General features: G+C 34.9%; 1 pseudogene; it reads left to right on the top strand.

Moving 5' to 3' along the window:
- The first annotated feature begins 676 nt into the window (after positions 1–676).
- Positions 677–2,406, top strand: LOC143536591 (uncharacterized; annotated as a pseudogene).
- The last annotated feature ends 8,539 nt before the right edge of the window (positions 2,407–10,945 follow it).

Raw genomic sequence — 10,945 nt, 5'->3', positions numbered from 1 at the left:
ATATATAGGGTATGGTTTTTAGAGACAATCCCCTGACCAGACGCCGACCCGGCTATTGTCAATACCTAATTTTTCAATATCCGGTTATACCCGAACTCGGTTCTACACCCAGAACCGGGTATAAGTAACGGGATTAAAGTGGAGCCCCCTGTGTCCATTGTCTCTCTTTGGGCCGGGCCGGGCCGTTTTCTTGATGAAAGTTAGGGTTTTGTTTATGGTATATATATACACCTTGGGAATGAATGCAAAGTAAAAACCTAATCAATAATCATCGGAGTTCACAATTACTTCGAGGAACCTCATTATTAACGGTAACCTCATTATTATTATTATTATTATTATTTTAAATATTTGCTGCTAAATTGTGTACTTTGTTTCCCTTAATGCTTTATTAGATTAGATTTTAGGTGAACAATTATAGGATCAGTCGTTAGGTGTATTTAATAATTTAACGAGCTTCGGGTGCAAACGAGTGGAGCTTAGGCTTGTTTATTAAACGATCTTAAGAGTTTGTTAATTAATTAATGCTTTATTAGATTAGATTTTAGGTGAACAATTATAGGATCAGTCGTTAGGTGTATTTAATAATTTAACGAGCTTCGGGTGCAAACGAGTGGAGCTTAGGCTTGTTTATTAAACGATCTTAAGAGTTTGTTAATTAATTAATGCTTTATTAGATTAGATTTTAGGTGAACAATTATAGGATCAGTCGTTAGGTGTATTTAATAATTTAACGAGCTTCGGGTGCAAACGAGTGGAGCTTAGGCTTGTTTATTAAACGATCTTACTTTTAGGCTCGATCAAGTTTTTTTCATGAGCCTATCTCGAATAGCTAGGTAGCGGCTCCGCTTGTTTAGACTCCTAATTTTGCTGTTGCGAGTGGGATTATATTGGTTACCTTTCTTTATTTGTTCTTAGTTTACTTGTTTGATTGCATCCCAGTGATAAACGCCGCCTCTAAGATCACTCGTGTTACGATCTAAGATTCGGACGCCATCTGTCAAATAGAACGCAAGATTCAGGGTAAGAAGAAATCTGGTTCTTCCACACTTATGACCTTATTCATCAAGAACATTAAAGGAAAGATCACCTATTATCTTGAAGTCAGCCCATCGGACACCATCGGCAACGTGAAAGCCAAAATGTCTGATTTTGCGCATGCGCTGGTCTTCAATGGTGTTTCCCTTAATGATAGCAGTACACTTGCTGACTTAAACATCATCGACAAATCAGTTCTTACTCGCATTGATACGGCACCAAACGGAAAGATAGAAATATTAGTGCATACTTTCACCAAAAAGACTATCTCTTTGTCGGTCACCCCCACGGACACCATCGCCAACGTGAAATTGTGGATCATGTATAAGGAGGGTGTTCCTGTTGATGAGCAGATGTTGATCTTCAATGGAATGGCTCTTAGGGACAGTGCGACCCTTTCTAACTTCGACATTCAAGGGCAATCATCCCTCACACTTGTGCGTAGATCAAGGGGAATAATGAAGATATTCGTCAAAACATTCGAAGGGAAGGTCATTACTGTGAAAGTCAAGCCTTCAACCACCATCGGCGATGTAAAATCCAAGATCTAGGGTGAGGTAGATGTTCCTCATGACGAGCAGGAGTTGATCTTCGACGAAACAGTTCTGGACAACATCGACACCGTTGCTGACTGTAACATCAACGAGGAATCCACACTCACACTTGTGCGTAGATCAAGGGGAATAATGAAGATATTCGTCAAAACATTCGAAGGGAAGGTCATTACTGTGAAAGTCAAGCCTTCAACCACCATCGGCGATGTAAAATCCAAGATCCAGGGTGAGGTAGATGTTCCTCATGACGAGCAGGAGTTGATCTTCGACGAAACAGTTCTGGACAACATCGACACCGTTGCTGACTGTAACATCAACAAGGAATCCACACTCACACTTGTGCGCTTATCAGCGGGATATATGAATATATTTATCAGGTCTCAATCTGGAAGGACCATTACTATGAAAGTCAAACCTTCTGACACCGTCGGCGATGTGAAATCCAAGTTCATGGATATTTATGGCACTTTCTATGATAGGGTGAGATTTATCTTTGAGGGGAGGCAAATGATGGATGACTCTACCCTTGCCGACTACCACGTACAGAATGAATCAATCATTCACAGTGCGTTAACAACAATAAGGGTAGATTAGAGATGCATATTTTATGAATCATTTAATATTTTGCACTAAAACACTATGTCTTTTGATGTTTCTCTGTTGGTAAACTTGCTGTGTACAAGTATTTGAATTTATGGAATGGTTTGGCTAAAGAGAAATGATTGATGCTCTTTAAAATTAAAATATCAAAACGACTGAGAAACGCTTATGATAAAACAAGTTATAAATGGTTATGCGATGAGCCGATGAATGATTTCATAATTTTTGTTGATAAATTAGGTGTAAAAGTGAGTAATCATTCGGTATTTCAACAACTCAAGCGATCTCAATATAAAAGTTATGAAATACTTATGTTTTGTAAACAACTATTCTGCATACTTCTGTTATATATACCTTTGAATTAAGATCATTAATATATGCAGACATAAAGTAAACATCAAAACTTCAAAACTGTTCTAGTGTATTTGATGTGTTACTTTAGAAGCAGCATTATTGAGTTTTACATTGTTTATAAAATTTGTTAGTAACATTTTTTATAACACCAGATTTATGAAATGTTCTGTTTCAACCTTTTATATTATTTTTTCGAACTATAACTTTTATAAACACCACCGCAAAAACAACCACCAAACACCCTTCGAGAGAGGCCAAACACACCAAAAACTACATCAAATTAAAAGATTGCTCACCTCCCGATAATGCCTTCAATCTTGATATATTTACCGCGAATCATCTTTTCGTCCCTGGCTTTCCAAATACTCCAGCAGGTTATAACCACGATCCCTTGGAAAGCCTCTTTCTCGACTTTCCCCAAACCCGCTTGATCATGAAACATAAGTAAATCTCTAATTAACGAAGCCGCAATCATTAGCACCTTAAACCAGTTGCTAACCCATTTCCAAAACTCTGAAGCCGTTGAGGCAATCTAAAAAGATATGGCCCACCGATTCAGGCGCCGAGCCACAAAACCCACACCTACTCAGTTGAACTTGAACATTTCTCCTAATTAACGCATCTTGAGTAGGTATAATGTTCAATCCAACGCTCCTCCACACATGGATTTGACATACGGATCTATGTACACCATTTCATAACAAAAAGATTGCTTACGTCCCGACTTGAGGTTATTTTTCTTAACTGATTTTACCAAAAACTCGTCTGACTTATCTCCCAACCACTTCCAAGAACCAGTGCCAGTTTTACAAACCGACGCCACTAACCGTTTCTATCAATCTTCCCATTCTTTTCTCTGGACATCGTATGTCGAGATACGAGACCAATCCCATTGCCAAACAATCTTGTTTCCATACCACCAGAATCGCTCCTTAACTTTGCAAGACTTGTTCTTTTCCAACCTATAAATATTAGGAAATTCAACTTAAAAAATTAGAATTAACTCACCAAATGTCCGACCAAAAACATACAGCCTTGCCATCCCCAAGTTATCCTCTAACAGAGTCATGAACTTTCAACCCAACCAAGACAACACCACCCCGGTAATGCTTTTATTGACCAGAACCGATTCACATCCCGATCTTTGTCTATGAAAACCTATAACTCTTTTCCAGAACCCTTCCACAACCTCAAATCGGTTCAGGTTATATACCGGACCAGTTAAGTCAACGACTGATCAAAATCGGTTGGCCCAAACTGGTTTAGGAGGAAAAGTGTTTGAACCTATCAAATCAATTCGGTCCGGATTATAATCCGGTTTGGCGCAAGAAAATCCAATTTGGCGCAAGAAAAACCGGTTTGGTAACCAAAAAAAACAGGTTTGGGGCAGTATCTGCTCGGGTCTTAAACCGGTTTGTTTCTTCGTATACAAACCTACGGGCTGGGTCGGTTTGGCCCAAACCGGTTTTGAGTTGTTATTGGGTCGGTTTGGGGTAGCAGGGTTGTTGTACCTGCAACCTTGCATTTGAACAAAGTTTATAAGATAGAATTTTACTAAATGAGAATATAATAAAGAAGAAAGTTTTGACAAACGTTTATATCCCCTTTACAGGCATACTTACAGACACTAGAATACCATATTTACATACGTGAAACTTTTGAATTAAAGAAGTTAAAACATTATCTTTTTATTAAAAGTTATAGGTAGCTTAACAAGAATAAATACATCTAAAACTATCTGCAATCAGAAACTAGTTTGTTGCTTGTTCCCCTTGTTTAAGTAGTTTTAGCTATGCGTTCATTATGACACTTGTTATATTCACATGGACAAGAGTATCAACTTTCTTAACATTCTTCGCCAATCATCACCGTGCTTCCTGAACTAGTTAGACATAAATTGAGTTCGCGAGAATTCCATTGAATCTTATCATTTAGAGGAAGGAGAAGTCGTAACAAGGAGGTTTCCGTAGGTGAACATGTGGAAGGACCATTGTCGAACACTGCACAACAGAGCAACCCGTGAACAAGTAAAAACATATGGCCATTTGGTAAGTAACAAGTCATTAGAAGTGTGTTACTTATATGTGATAGGTTTAGAAGTGAAACACATATAAACAATCTATAGCCATTTGTAGCTTACCGACAATTATGAGGGTGAACAAAGCTTTATTGATGACATGATAAGTTCTTGATGTGTATTGAAATCAAAAGATTGTGAAAATGTATGTTTGTTTTACATAGTTTAAGCATTATATATTGAAAAAATTAGATGAGCTCGTGTCAGAAAATTTGATATTAATAACAATCATCATCATCATCATCATCATCGTACTCAGTATATCCCACCAATAGCAATGCTATGGTAAGGTCTGAGGAGGGTAAGATGTAGACAGCCTTACCTCTATCCCATAGGGATAGAGAGGCTGCTTCCGGTGAGACCCCCGGCTCGATAGTAGTTTTGCATCAAGCCTTGGACATAAGGCACATAGCACTCAATCATCATGGACACCGGCTGATTGGTGCATGTGCCCTTGTCTTTCGGCTATCAACGCCACCACATGATGCCTGATTAACCTTCCGCCACCTTTAACGTTATTTTCACGAGATTGGTAAAATAACGTCAAAATTAGTGCAATTTTACTTTTGCCCACCCGAGGGTTCACACATATATACTTTATATGCGCGCACCACATGATGCCTGATTACTTGATATTAATAACAATGATCACATGAAATCAGTGATCACATAATACGTCATAATGTTTTCTAATAATTAACAAATAATTTTCTTTAAAGATTAGAATCACAGCTGATTTAGCGAGAACTAATTAAGGAAAAATATGGTGGTAATCCTCTTTTCTTTGAGACATTCTAAAACAAATATTTTTCTTATTAAAGGAATAAAGGTGACATTAAATGGTAATAGCATCACCGTTAAAAAAAAGGTTTTCTAGGAGATCTTATATATTAAGTTATTAACCATTTTAACTTGTACACCTTTTTGCATAAGGTTCCAAGCTTGATCCTCAACAACCAGAAAACAAAACTAAACCACCGCCACTCCGGCACTTCATCCAATATGGCAGTAACCTAGCGACGACGGCTTGCGCCCGACGGGGTTTCACGTCATGCATCTCGTCTCTTGTTTTCCATGACAATGTTCTTGTATTTTGGTAGTTAAAAGTAAAAACTATTTGCTATGTTTTGAGTTATTGCTATTTGAGGCTATACGTTCCATGCACATGTGTTTAATCTTTTATGATAAATTCATTCAAAACTAAGCTCCTAGTTAACTAAAATAGTTGTAGACAAGTAACAAAAGGGAACTAATCTATATAATATATTGTTGTATTGTTTGAATTCAATAGTTAATCTATAATATATATACATATATAAAAACGAAATCACAAAATCTTACGTGTCGCAATGTGGTCGCTCTCCCTTTATTGGAGTCACCAGAATTGCATTATTTGTAAATGGAGGCTTCTCATGCATTTGACCCAAATTCAGGGGTTTGAGTCTTACCAAACCCAGATATTTCTTAAACGGGTTATAACATCTCATTAAATTAACAATTAATCTTACAAAATATTTGATATGAAAATCATATAAAATAGAGATATACCAAAAATTAATATATGATTTCTTTAAAAAAAGATATATATATTATTTACAATTAAAAAACATTTATAATTAAGATAATAATCGGGTCATGGGTCTCACCAAACCTCTAACTATTAAAATGAGTTATAACATCTCATTTATTTGTGAAACTTTTTTATCATCAAATCCTAAGTATGTTATTAACTTTTCTTTACAATAAATAAAATTAAAATCCAATATATAGAGAGAGAGAGAGAAAAGAGTTCAAATAAAAAGAAGTTGTTTTCTAGGAATGGTAAGAACCAATAGAATTTTGACATTCAGCATTAAAACCTATGGTGAAAGAATAATTCTAGGAAACTATGTCGATTATAATGGTGAAAGAGTAATATTAGGAAACTATGACGGTTTTTGGTAATTTTAAATCTCAACCATTGATTGATATGATCCAATGGCTATGATTTATTCTTAATCTTTTTAGAAAACTACTTATTTTTAGAATAACCCTCCTATATATATATATATATATTAGAAATGAATAATATGAAACAACCTCGTAACACGAGGGATAAAAGCTAGTTACTTAATAATTAAACATGTTAAAAAGTAAAACATTACATAGGTAAATTTTGACCGGTTTTCATGTAGGTCCCAATTATTTGACCGGGGCATGATTATATTACTTGTTTAAAAAATTTACCGGAAATGGTACCTGAAAAGTGAAATATAAAAGAGAGAGGCCAAACACATTTTTATTCTTACTTGAGTTACTTCTCGTATACCCACCTAACAAATTTAAGTTAAAACTTGCCATATAATTTCAATATTTTAAATATTTTTAAGGGTTTTCTATCTAGAAAAAAAACATGTACGGATGCATTTCAAGGGAAATCAGGATAATGGTTGATTTAACCGGTTAGTTTCTCTCAATATTGGCCTGACTTTTACCGATTCTCAACAAACATGGTGTTAGCTCCTCCACTAGTTTATCATCTCTTGGGCCAATGGTTCTGCTTGCAAGTCTATCATAATGCGACACATAGATGTAGAATCAAACACATGTCATTTTACGACACGTAATCACAAAGTACGAAGTTTAAGAAAAACTGACACCATGTATAAGAGTTTTTTCCCAAACAAGTATTGGTGGAATAACTATTTACCATTTTAGTGTTTCTTGAAAAGTATTTACCAATCTAGTGTTTTTTATTTGTTTTGTATTCACCTTTTGCTTTTAAACCAACATTTTAGAGTCTTTTAATTTTTCTATTTAGTTATTCCTATTATCTATTTTTTAATCGTATTTTTTAGATAATTGTATCCAGTCAAAATAGTATCTACTTTTATATATATATATATATATATATATATATATATATATATATATATTTTATCAGTCAACCTTTTTTATTTTTTACAAACAGGTTGCAGGCCGTATTTTTTTTATTTTATTTTTTTATCAACCATTGTCAAATTGAAAACATAAGGATCATTCTAAATAAGTTCTAATATGAAATAAGAAGCATTACAAAAATAATTAAATATAACAACTTGACCAACTACAAGTCTTAAAATATCAAATATGATCGAAAATATGATATTCAAATAAAGTCGAGTCGCTACCTAATAAATATCCAACGAGGACAAAAATAAAGAATGCCAAACAAAATCAAGTCACTACCAGTCTGAACAATTATAAATAAAGCGACTTAAATCCGATTAATATCAGTTGGGTTCGTTACACTACCGACACTAAAGCCAAAAAAATAATTATTTAAAAACATATTTAAAACAAAAATCGATAAAGTGTTCTATTGAGTAAGTTTGTTACGACACTGGAACTCAAATGATAGTAAAACCCAAGTGTTGCGGCGACTATTCAACGTGAATTCGTTCAATAACTGTTAGGCTCATTACGGTACAGAAACTAAATCCAAAAAATAAATTTGTAAAATTAACATATTTAAAAAATAACAATAAAAACCAGTAAAACCAAAGTGTTGGTAAAACCTGAATCATTACAGCGGCTATTCTTTGCAAATTCAGTTAATATCTATTATTTTAAAGGAAAATTGGTTTTAAATAATCTAAAATATGCCCTATTGGCAAATAACAGTCTCAACTTTACACTTGTCTGGTGGCGGTTCCAACTAAACATGTATTTGTTTTCAACAATCCGTGCCTAACGAAATGTTAACCCCGTTAGTTTGATGCTTACGTGGCATGCTTCGTTGTCAAAAAGTGCTTATGTGGCAGCTTACGTGGCATATTTTTCATTATGTGTAACCAATTAATTACTATATTGTGAATGTTATTAAAAAATATATAATAATAAAAGCTAAAAAAAATTAATATAAAGAAGGCCCCACCATCCACTCTCTCTCTCAATCTTCCTCTCTCTCTCTCTCTCACCCTCTCGTATAACACGAACACCCACCATACATCACCTTCATTTTTTCCGGCCACCACCGGTTACCGTCGCCGTCATCATACTCCTCCCAAATTATTCTTCTTTTGATTGCAACTACGACCACCACCACTTTATCGAAAGATCTTCAGAATCCCAAACTGTCGGATCTCCGCCTCTGAAAGCTGAACTTGTCATACGGTCCTCGGTTGCTGGAATTCCAAAACCCAGTTGATAATATCATCTGGTACGGCAGGTTCTATCCCGGGGCAATTTTGTTTCATTGAACCCTAATTTCACAAATCAACAATAAACCCTAACTGTTATGACAAATTCAAACCCTATCTCAGCGAGTTTTTGTAATTGCATTGTTTGGTTCGAAATATTTGATTCAGCGCATGATGCATAAGAATTGACGAGTGCCGATGCTGGAAAACATGAATGAATCATTGTATTGCTGGTGAAAATAATTGGCGAGCTGGCGGAGATGAAGGCAGCTACTCCGATGTTATGGTTCAATTATTTGAAGTTATGGAACTTCAGTTTTAATTAGGCTTCAATTATTTGAAGTTATTGAGGTTGGTGGTGACAAGTAGTGGTGGGTGATGGTGGTGGTGGTGGGTGAATTGTAGAAGAGAGTGGGACTCATGGGAGAGAGACATACCACGTAAGCTGCCACGTAAGCACCTTTTGACAACGAGGCATGCCACGTAAGCATCAAATTAACGGGGTTAACATTTCGTTAGGCGCAGACTGTTGAAAACAAATACATGTTTAGTTGGAACCGCCACCAGGCAAGTGTAAAGTTGGGACTGTTATTTGCCAATAGGGCATAGTTGGGATTATTTAAAACCAATTTTCCTATTTTAAAAAGTATATTTGTAAAAATATTAAGTAAAAAAAAAAGAAATCAAGAGAAATTATTTATAGCGAATTAATTAAAAGGTTAAACAAAGATTGATTGCAATGAAAAAAAAAAGATGATAATGAATTATTGGATAAACAATATATAGGTAATATGTAAAAACATAATTAATTATCGCACAAAAATAATATAAAAAAGTAGATAATGAATTATCGGATAAAATATATAAGTAATATCTAAAAAAGAATACAAATTAGATAAAATATTAACTAAATAAAAAATAACAATAAAAAGACTCTAAAATGTTGGTTTAAAAGCAAAAGGTAAATACAAAACAAATGAAAAACACTAGATTGGTAAATACTTTTCAAGAAACACTAAAATGGTAAATAGCTTTTCTACAAACACTAGTTTGGGAAAAAAACTCCCATGTATAATCTATAGTTGTGGAAGACAACCCTCATGTCTGTTATTGTTGTCACCTTCACGGCCCACAACTACCGGCCTAATGATTTTGCTAAGTATATAGGTAATGATTGGTATGGGGTAATTAGGAAGGAATGGAAAAACCCATTCACAACGATTGAAAATTAGAAGCGTTTGGTTGATTGCCGGAATGAAAACATGTATTCCAAGGTGATTCCGCCTATTCCAAAACTCGTGTCCTACCCATTCCTTCCTTACCCACAGTTTTTTTTTCATTCCTTTTCATCCCTCACGGATTGATGTAAAACTATTGTATTCGATTCACCTGCTTGTTGGGAAAAACGACCACCTAGCCACGAACGGTAAACTAAAAGTGCGGAATTAATCTTCGTTTGGCTAAACTTTTTCCCGACCCGAATGAACCAATGAGGATGCAAACAAATAGGGTAATTCAAAAGTAAATAATGACACAATAGTTTTCAGCGTGGAAAACCTCTCAAGGCGAGAGTAAAAACCGCATGACTACTAGAGCCTCTTCAAATCCACTTTCACCAATAACGAGCAATACAAAGTTCTTCTCTAGGTAAAACTAGAGGCATACACAAAACATCATATACTTGGTACAAACAATCTTCAAGTATATGGAATAAAATAAACGAGTAAGAGGTAACACCAACGAAAAAATGAATCGATCTCTGACACGTCTCTTATCTTCAACAAACACCAAAAAAACCTTGGAGCTCAAAACCTCCCTTCGTAACTCTGATTGGCAGAAGAGAAAACAAAAATACTCCAAACCCTGTTTCGTATGTGTGTATGTTGACGGCAGAAAATCAAATCATGTGCACACCAAATAAAACCTTTTATATATGTTTTCTTTATTTGGAGCCCACGTAAAAGGGACTGTGCAACATGAGGCCCAAAACCAAATCTCAATTTTTGGTTTCCTGAGTATACGTGAACTAATAATATATATATATATATATATATATATATATATATATATTATTTTCTTTTTATTTTTAAACATTATAATAATAATGGTAATAAATCCCATGAAGGTTAAAATTGTTGTCGGGTTTTCTCATGGGCAAAAAT

The sequence above is a fragment of the Bidens hawaiensis genome, unplaced genomic scaffold (genome assembly GCF_021521415.1).
Source record: "Bidens hawaiensis isolate Kalapana, Puna unplaced genomic scaffold, B.hawaiensis_p1.1 tig00010854_1, whole genome shotgun sequence".
NCBI lineage: Eukaryota > Viridiplantae > Streptophyta > Magnoliopsida > Asterales > Asteraceae > Bidens > Bidens hawaiensis.
This window is presented reverse-complemented; position numbering and strand designations above follow the sequence as displayed.